At 37.6% G+C, this 8,508-nt stretch overlaps 1 pseudogene; it reads left to right on the top strand.

The window, feature by feature from the left end:
* The first annotated feature begins 3,422 nt into the window (after positions 1 to 3,422).
* Positions 3,423 to 6,718, top strand: LOC119530612 (annotated as a pseudogene).
* The last annotated feature ends 1,790 nt before the right edge of the window (positions 6,719 to 8,508 follow it).

The following is an 8,508-nucleotide window of genomic DNA, read 5'->3' as shown; positions in this document are numbered from 1 at the left end:
AGGGAAGATTTTCTATCTCTGCTTCAGCCAGCTTGCTTCTCCTAGGAATTCAACATCATCTTCATCACATTTTCCAGTTTGGGACCTGCCTTAGGGAATTTGGACTTGCCAATCCCCACAGTCACGTAAGCCGATTCCTATAATAAATCTCTTATAATTTTTTTATATTTATCTTGTGGTTCTCTTTCTTTGGATAACCCTGACTAGTACCTTCTGTGCAGCCTTTTTCTCATTCAGTTTATATCTGTGCCAGTTTGAATATATTGTGTCCCCCAAATGCCATTATCTTTGATGTAATCTTATCAAAGATTACATCAGACATTATCAGTGTTGATTAGATTGTAATTCTTTGAGTGTTTCTTTGGAATGTGCCTTACCCAGCTGTGGGTGATGACTCTGATTGGATAATTTCCATGGAGGTGTTGCTCCGCCCATTCAGGGTGGGTCTAAGTTGATCAGTGGAGTCATATAAATGAGCTAACATAACAGAAGGAACCCAGTTCAGCTGAAAGCAACATTTTGAAGAAGCTACAGCCAAGAGGGACACTTTGAAGAAAGCACAGGAGCTGCAGATGGGAGACAGTTTGAAGACGGCCGTTGAAAGCAGACTCTTGCTCCAGAGAAGCTAAGACAGCACAAACACCCCAGGCGCAACTAAGAGTGACATTTTTTGAGGAACTACAGCCTAGAGAGGAACATCCTGGGAGAAAGCCATTTTGAAACCAGAACTTTGGAACAGACGCCAGCCATGTGCCTTCCCAGCTAACAGAGGTTTTCTGGACACCATTGGCCATCCTCCAGTGAAAGTACCCTTTGTTGATAGACACTTTATGGCCTTAAGACTGTAACTTTGTAACTAAATAAACCCCCTTTTATAAAAGCCAATCCATTTCTGGTGTTTTGCATTCTGGCAGCATTAGCAAACTAGAACAATAGCCCTCAATATGTTGTTAAAACCTTTCTGAATTTTTGCAGGATCTCCATTGAGTTCTTTAGCTTAAGGTGAATATTTTTTTTATCATTTTTATGAATCAGATGTTTAAACATTCATATTTAGATTGATGTTATATATTAATACCATCTATAATTTCTGCCTGTGATCTCAGAAGGAACTTACGAAATATGACTACAAAGGAATTCTTCCTGTAATTTCTTATTAAGCTTTGTGCTCTTTTCTATAGGGATGAAATTTAGCAGTAGTATCTAATGAAGAGTAGTCTGAACATAGCAGTTGAGAAAGGACACAGATGAAGATTAGGAAGCATCTCTTATTTCTGTTGCTATTTCTTTTGAACTCAAAAAAAAAATTCCGTCTCACTGGAAAATTCTTTTTCAGTTTGGGAGAGAAATTAATTTGTTTCCCAACAAAACAGGAGTTAGTGATACAAAGGAAAACAATAGAAAATAGTGACCTGAGTCATTACAGTACCTCATTATGTGAGTTCTTATTCAGAAAATTATTCAATGTGTGGTATGTTGCTTTCTAAGAAAGAATAAGAGTGACAACTTTGCTGCAGTGAATAATGGCCTGGGGGAAAAGGGAAGGAAACACAAGAAAGGAGCAATTAACAGGGAAGTGAGGTCATATGGGAAGAGGGAAATGGATTCAGGAAATTTTTAGGAGGTAATATCAATTGGGTTTTATGACTGTATTTAGGGGATGGAGAAGAAATGTCATCTAGGTTTTTGGCTTGGACTGCAGGCAGATCATGACAAGGCTGTGTGAAATACAGAATCCAGGAGGCAAAGCACGTTTATGGGCAAAGAGTTAAAATTTTAAATCATACAAGAATTATAAATCCTATAGTTTTTACATCTTTGGGCTCTGTCCATTTTAGACCTCCTCTTCTGAATAGCATAAACTACTGCTTCCTATTTGTTTGTAAAGAACAGCCAGATATAGAAATTGTAATATGCTCTGGAGAGCAGAAAGACTAGAGGAAATGCCAGAACTTAGTTAGCTTTGTATTATTCCTGTTAGTAAGCCAGGAATTAGTAATCAGTGACAGCAAGGATATACAGAGGAAAGAATTAAAACACCAGGTCAGGTTGTTCAGTGGTTGCATGTTCCTAAGAGAAATATGATTGACCCATGGCCAGGGAATATGGCCCTTGGAGTGTTCTTTATGTTTGTGATGATGATTTTGTTATACACACCTAGAGCAATGGGCTATGCCACACTGGCTTGTCAGGTTGCTTTGCACAAACATTAAGATTGATGATGTGCACCTAGTTTCATTGTTGGGGTCCTGAGTTTTGTTTGCCATGGCTGAATGCGTAGCAATAAATGCCTATGTGAACGGTCCCCCATAAAAGCCTCAGATCCTGAGAATCAAATGGACTTTCATGGGCAGAGACATTCCACATGTACCTGTAATTTGTGGCTGAAGAGAGAGAGAGAGCACTCCTAAGTGCTGGACAGAAGCCTGTGCTGGGCTTCTTTGGACTCTGCCAATGCCTATCTTTTTTTTTTTTTTTTTTTTTTAGCATTTTTTAATATGAAATATAACATATGCAGAAAAGTGATAAATTTCAAAGTACATTTTAACAAGTAGTTATAGAGCAAATTACAAAGTATAATACAGGTTACAGTTCCACCATTTCGAGTATTTCCTTCTAGCTGTTCTAATATACTAGAAACTAAAAAATATCTATATAATGATTCAGTAGTCATGATCATTTTTAAATCCTCTCCTCTCTGCTACAACTCCTTCCTCTCATTTGATCATTGTCTCAATCTTAAGGGATATTTGGGCAATGGCCATTCTAATGTCTTCATGTTGGACAGGGGTGTCGACATTATGGAGGAGGAGGATACAACTAGTTGATGTGCTTAGAGATACTGGTACCTCTGGGTTTCAGGGCTTATCTCAATGCCTGTCTTTTATTAGCTGCTTTTGCTCTGTATCCTTTGGTTTAATAAATCTTAACCATTAGTCTTGTGAGTCCTTCTGGTGAATCTCCAGCAGAAACAACCATATACGTAAGTGTTAGAGAAATCTAAAACTCAATTTGTCCACCTGAGTCTTGACAGGATTCATTGAAAAAGACTAATCAACATTTGTAAGTGTCTGCTGTGTATGGATTGAAACTAAGTCACAGCTGTCCATGTCCAGGAGACATACATATATAGTCTCTCTAGGGATATACAACACATACTAGGAAAATGCTTACAAGCATAAGTACAAATAAAAGCAAATCAGCAATAAATGAGGAAGGGAGACAGAATTAAGAAGATTAAAATTGGTAAGGGTCAATAAAGGTTTATGGAAGATGGTGTGTATTTAAGAAGAGATGTGCGACCACATTATCAAATAATAGCTTTGGGGCAATATATAGAAAATACAAGACAAAAAAAAAAAAATTTTTTTCTGAATTTTATCTGATGTACTCTGAATCCAACTCAAGTTTGAGTAAATCATATGTATGGAATCAAAATTTGTACTAAGTTGAATAGGATAGTGCCGCCAGCAGCTGAGGAAACTGCCCAGGTTGGGCCACTGGAGGTGCTGCGGCCACCACCTCCCAAGACACAGCAACCATGGCCCGGCAGAAGAGCCACCACTGTAAGCCACCCTGCTGCCCTGAGGAGAACAGGAGAGAGATGGGCGAGAGCCAGGAAGTTGAGGAGCCTGCCAGCTGCCACACAGAGAGGAAGTCCACAGCCCGAGGTCTGCTGGAAAGAAGGGGGAGAAAAAAGGAACAGGGTTGCAAAGGAGAAAACAGAGACACTGTTAAACGTGGCCCTGAGGGCACCAAGCATCAAGCAATTGGATGTCCTGCACAGATGGAATGTCAGCTCTTTTTTTCCAACAGTTCCAAAAAAATAACGTCAATAACAACCCTTTTTTCTAATATAGGTGTTTGGTTTTTAATATGCTTTCTGGAGGTTATGTCTTAAGTGTTATGCTGCTAACCTTGCCTCAGCAGCATCTATTTCAGCTTTTTAAAATATTTTTTGACTGCTCTACTCCTGCATGCTGGACATCAGTTCTCCAGGGACTATGTTAGGAGTGAATTGGAGTGCGCCTATGATGTACCAACGTTTTTAGTACCTCTCTCCATGAAGCAGTTTACCACAGCCTTAGTAGGTCTGTTGAGCATGTGTACTTTATGCCCCTGTGTCAAAAAAAGAAAATTTTTTTTTGACTTGTTTCAGCTCATGCTTCTTCTGTTAGCAAGACTCTGCCTTGTTCCTTTGGAGACTATTATTGTCATCAGCAAATTTGCCGTGATTTTTACTGCATTGGAATTCTCTATTTTCTTGGATCTAGTCTTTTAGTACTTTATAACCTTGTTAAGTGTGCAGACAGAGAATTGGTTCAGGTAGTGGAGGTATATGGCCTTCTAGCCTTGGGAATTTCCCTCTGGAATCAACTAGTAGTCCCCTGTTCTGTTAATGATTTTCTGACTAGTCTTATTTGCTCTTCAGACTTACTTCTTTTCAGTGCTCAAGATCAGCCTGCATCATGAGAGAGTCTTATTTTCCTTTCTCTGAAAAGTATGTTGCAGGACTTCTTATTCTGTTTCAGGTTTGGACTTCATGGTTTCTTTTGTTGCCAAGTTTTACTTGCCTGTGTGTGTGTGTGTGTGTGTGTGTGTGTGTGTGTGTGTGTGTTTCCAGAAGAAAAAGAATGGGACAGAAAAAGGTATATTTAAAGACATAATGGCTGAATTTCCCCAAATTTGGTGAAAAGCCTAAATTATCAGACTCAGCAAATTCCATAAAGCACAAGCAGGATACATTAATGAAAGTTACATCTAAATGCAGCAGGTTAAAGTTGAAAACCAAAAGTAAAGAGAAAATTTTGAAAGTAGCCAGAGAAAAAAAGGACATTTTTTGAGGGAAACAAAGATTTGAAATTCCATAGACTTATCAGAATCAAGACATCTTTAAAATGCTGCAAAAAAAAAAAAAAAATCATCGCAAATTTCTCTGCCTGGAAATATCCTTCCAGATGAGATGAAATGAAAACATCCTTCAGGAATAAAGGCAAGTAAAAGCATTTTCACTTAAAAGAGAATTTGTCATCAGCAGACATATACTATGAGAAATGCTAAAGGAAGTTCTTTGGGCAGAAAGTTGGAATGTGCAGGAGGTAATGAAGAGCATCCAAAAGGTAAATGTGTGAGTAAATATAAAATACTTTTTTTTTCCTCATAATTTACTAAAATAGATGGCTGATTAAAGGAAAAATTGTCACATTCTATAATGGCACTTATGTAGATTAGTACATACGATAACTGTAGCATAAAGAAATAGGTGGGTCAAGGTTCTTGCATTTTACGTGAAGCAGTTAAATATTAGCTTTAAAAATATTGTGAAAAGTTAAAGGATGTATATTATAATCCCTAGGGCAACCACTACAAAAAATAATACAAAAAGGTTTTGTTAAAGTCAATAAATTAAAATAGAACTCTGAAAATTATTCAGTTAATTCAAAAGAAGACAAGAATGGAGGAACAGGTGAGCAAAATACAGATGGGACAAACAAATAGTAAAGTCATACATTTAAATCTAACTATATCAATAATTACATTAAATATAAATGGACTGAAAGCATCAATTAAAAGTCAAGGATTGCCAGTATGGATTAAAAAGTGAGACTTAATTACATACTGTCTACTAATGATGCAATTTAAGTATAAAAACACAGGTTGAAGGCAAATGGATAGAAAAGTATAAGAAAGCTAGGGTGGCGATATATGATATAAAATGACTTCTAGGCAGAGAATTAGAGATACAGAGGGACATTTTGTAATGATAAAAGGGTGAATACATCAGGAAGATAAAAGAGTGTATACACCTAATAGTAGAGCTTCAAAGTATGTGAAACAAAAAATTGACAGAATTAAAGGAAGAAATGTACACTTGCATAGTCATAGTCAGTAATTTTACCACCTATTCCTCAGTAATTAATTGATAGAGTGTTAAAAAAAAAAATCAGTAAAGGTTTATAACAATCTGAACAATAACATCAACCACCTTGACCTAACTGCACCGAACAACTACAGAAGAATGAACTATGAAAATTTTTATGATGCATTTTGGAGATGAATGTCCTTCCTTTTTTTTATTGAAATATATTTACATATCATACAATCATCCGAAGTATACAATTGTTCACAGTATCATCATATTGTTGTGACTTCATCACCATAATCAATTTTTGAACATTTTCATTACTCCAAAAAATGAAGATAAAAGTAAGAACACCCAAAACATCCCATACCCCTCCTCCCCTGACAAATATTCATTTACTTTTTGTCCCTATTTTTCTACATTTGTTCATATGCTGGGTAAAGGGAGTATGAGCCATAAGGTTTTTACAATCACAGGGTCGCACCATATAAGCTATATAGTTATATGCTTGCCTTCAAGAATCAAGAATACTGGATTGCAGTTCAACAGTTTCAGATATTTCCTTCTAACTATTCTAATACACTAAAAACTAAAAAGGGATAACTATATAACTCATGAGAGTTACGTCCAGAATGACCTCTCAACTCCATTTGAAATCTGTCAGCCACTGAAACTCCATTTTGTTTCATTTCTCTTCCCCCTTTTGGTCCAGAAGTCTTTCTCAAACACATGATGCAGGGACCAGGATCATCCTTGGGAGTCAAATCCCATGATGCCAGGGAGAGTTACATCCCTAGGAGACATGTCCCACATAGCGGGGAGGGCAGTGAGTTTACCGGCCAACTTGGATTATAGAGGCCACATCTGTGCAACAAAAGACATTCTCTGGGGGTGACTTTCAGGCATAATTATAGGTAGTCTTAGCCTTTCCTTTGCAGTAACAAGCTTCATAAAGGCAAGCCCCAAGATCAAGGTCTCAGCTTACTAAACAGGTAATCCCCAGTGCTTGCAGGAATATCAGGAATTCCCCATCTGGGGAAGTTTAATATTTCTACATTTTCCCTCAGTTCCTCAAGGGGGCTTTGCGAATACTTTATTCTCTGCCCAAATTACTCTGGGATGTATACGGGCTTCACACTAACCTGTACAAACTAACCAGATCTCACTCCCTATTCAAGGTTTCATGTAATTATGGTGTTTGAGTAAACTGAGCAAACAAGTTAAATTATGTAGTGTGCTACAGAAAATATAGATTTTGCACCAAATAAACATCTCTTCCATTGGTGCCACACAGAAACCAAAATTTTAAACACAGTTAATATCCTCTCCCCTTTAGTCTGATCTTCCCCAGTCTCAACCAAGTCCATTTCATTTGTATCTCCAATTGAAGTCTGATCCTCCTTTTCAGCCTCTTTAAGAGTTGCTGCATGGGGCAGTGCCAACACTCACAGCTGCCAAACTCTGGCTTTGAGTCCCAAGTGCCACACAGATGCCTGAAGCTCCAGGGACTGACCAGATGACACACAAAAGAAGCTCAGCAACTCAGAATTTAGGAATAACTGTTACAACTCATGAATAGATGTGACTGCTGTAAGAGCTTATGGTCTAGGAACCTTTACTTAAGCCTTCCCCTGATAACTCATGATCCCAGATTCAATTCTCAGAGTTCGCACATTATTGTTAGTCCATATTAGTGAGGTGTTATAATGTTTGTCTTTTCATTTCTGACTTATTTCACTCAACCTGCTGTCCTCAAGTTCCATTCACCTAGTTACATTCCTCACTTCATTCCTTCTTGCCACTGCTCAATATTCCATTGTATATATACACTACAGTTCACCATTTGGTTTATCAGTCGGTGTACCCTTAGGCCACCTCCCTCTGTTGCCAATCATGAATACTGTTGCCACAAACAGCAGTGTGCAAATGACCACTCAAGTTCCCACTCTCAGTTCCTCCAAGTGTACAACCAATAATGGGGTTGCAGGACCATATGGCAACCCCATTCTTAGCTTCCTGTGGAACCACCACACTGCCCTCCAGATGGGCTGCACCATTCTACTTCCCCACCAACAGTGAATAGGTACATCTCTCTCTCCACATTTTCTCTAGCACTTGTATCCCTCTGTTTATTTTTTTAATCAATTTTATTCACACACCATACTATCCATCCTAAGTAAACCATCAATGATTTCAGGTATAATCACGTAGTTAAGAACTTACCACTACAATCTATATGAGAAGAGGAAGAGGAGGAAAAAAAGTGAAGAATAAAAAAAGATAGATGAAAAAATAAAATACAACAAAAAGGTCACACAACAAAAACAACATCAAGAATTCCATACCACTCCTTTATATCCCCCTCTTATAGACATTTAGCTTTGGTATAATGCCTTTGTTACAATTAAAGGAAGTATATTACAATGTTACTGTTAACTATAGATTCTGGTTTACATTGATTGTATTTTTTCCACTGTACCATCCACTTTTCAACACCTTACAATGTTGACATTGATTTGTTCTCCCTCATAAAAGCATTCTTATATTAGTACACTTAATCACCATCATTGACCACTCTAGGCTCCACTAAGTTATACAGTCCCAGTCTTTACGCTCTTTCTTTCTGATATCATACATAACCCTAA

This window comes from Choloepus didactylus, chromosome 3 (genome assembly GCF_015220235.1).
Source record: "Choloepus didactylus isolate mChoDid1 chromosome 3, mChoDid1.pri, whole genome shotgun sequence".
Lineage (NCBI taxonomy): Eukaryota > Metazoa > Chordata > Mammalia > Pilosa > Megalonychidae > Choloepus > Choloepus didactylus.
The sequence above is the reverse complement of the archived record's forward strand: the minus strand, read 5'-3'. Positions and strand labels throughout refer to the sequence as shown.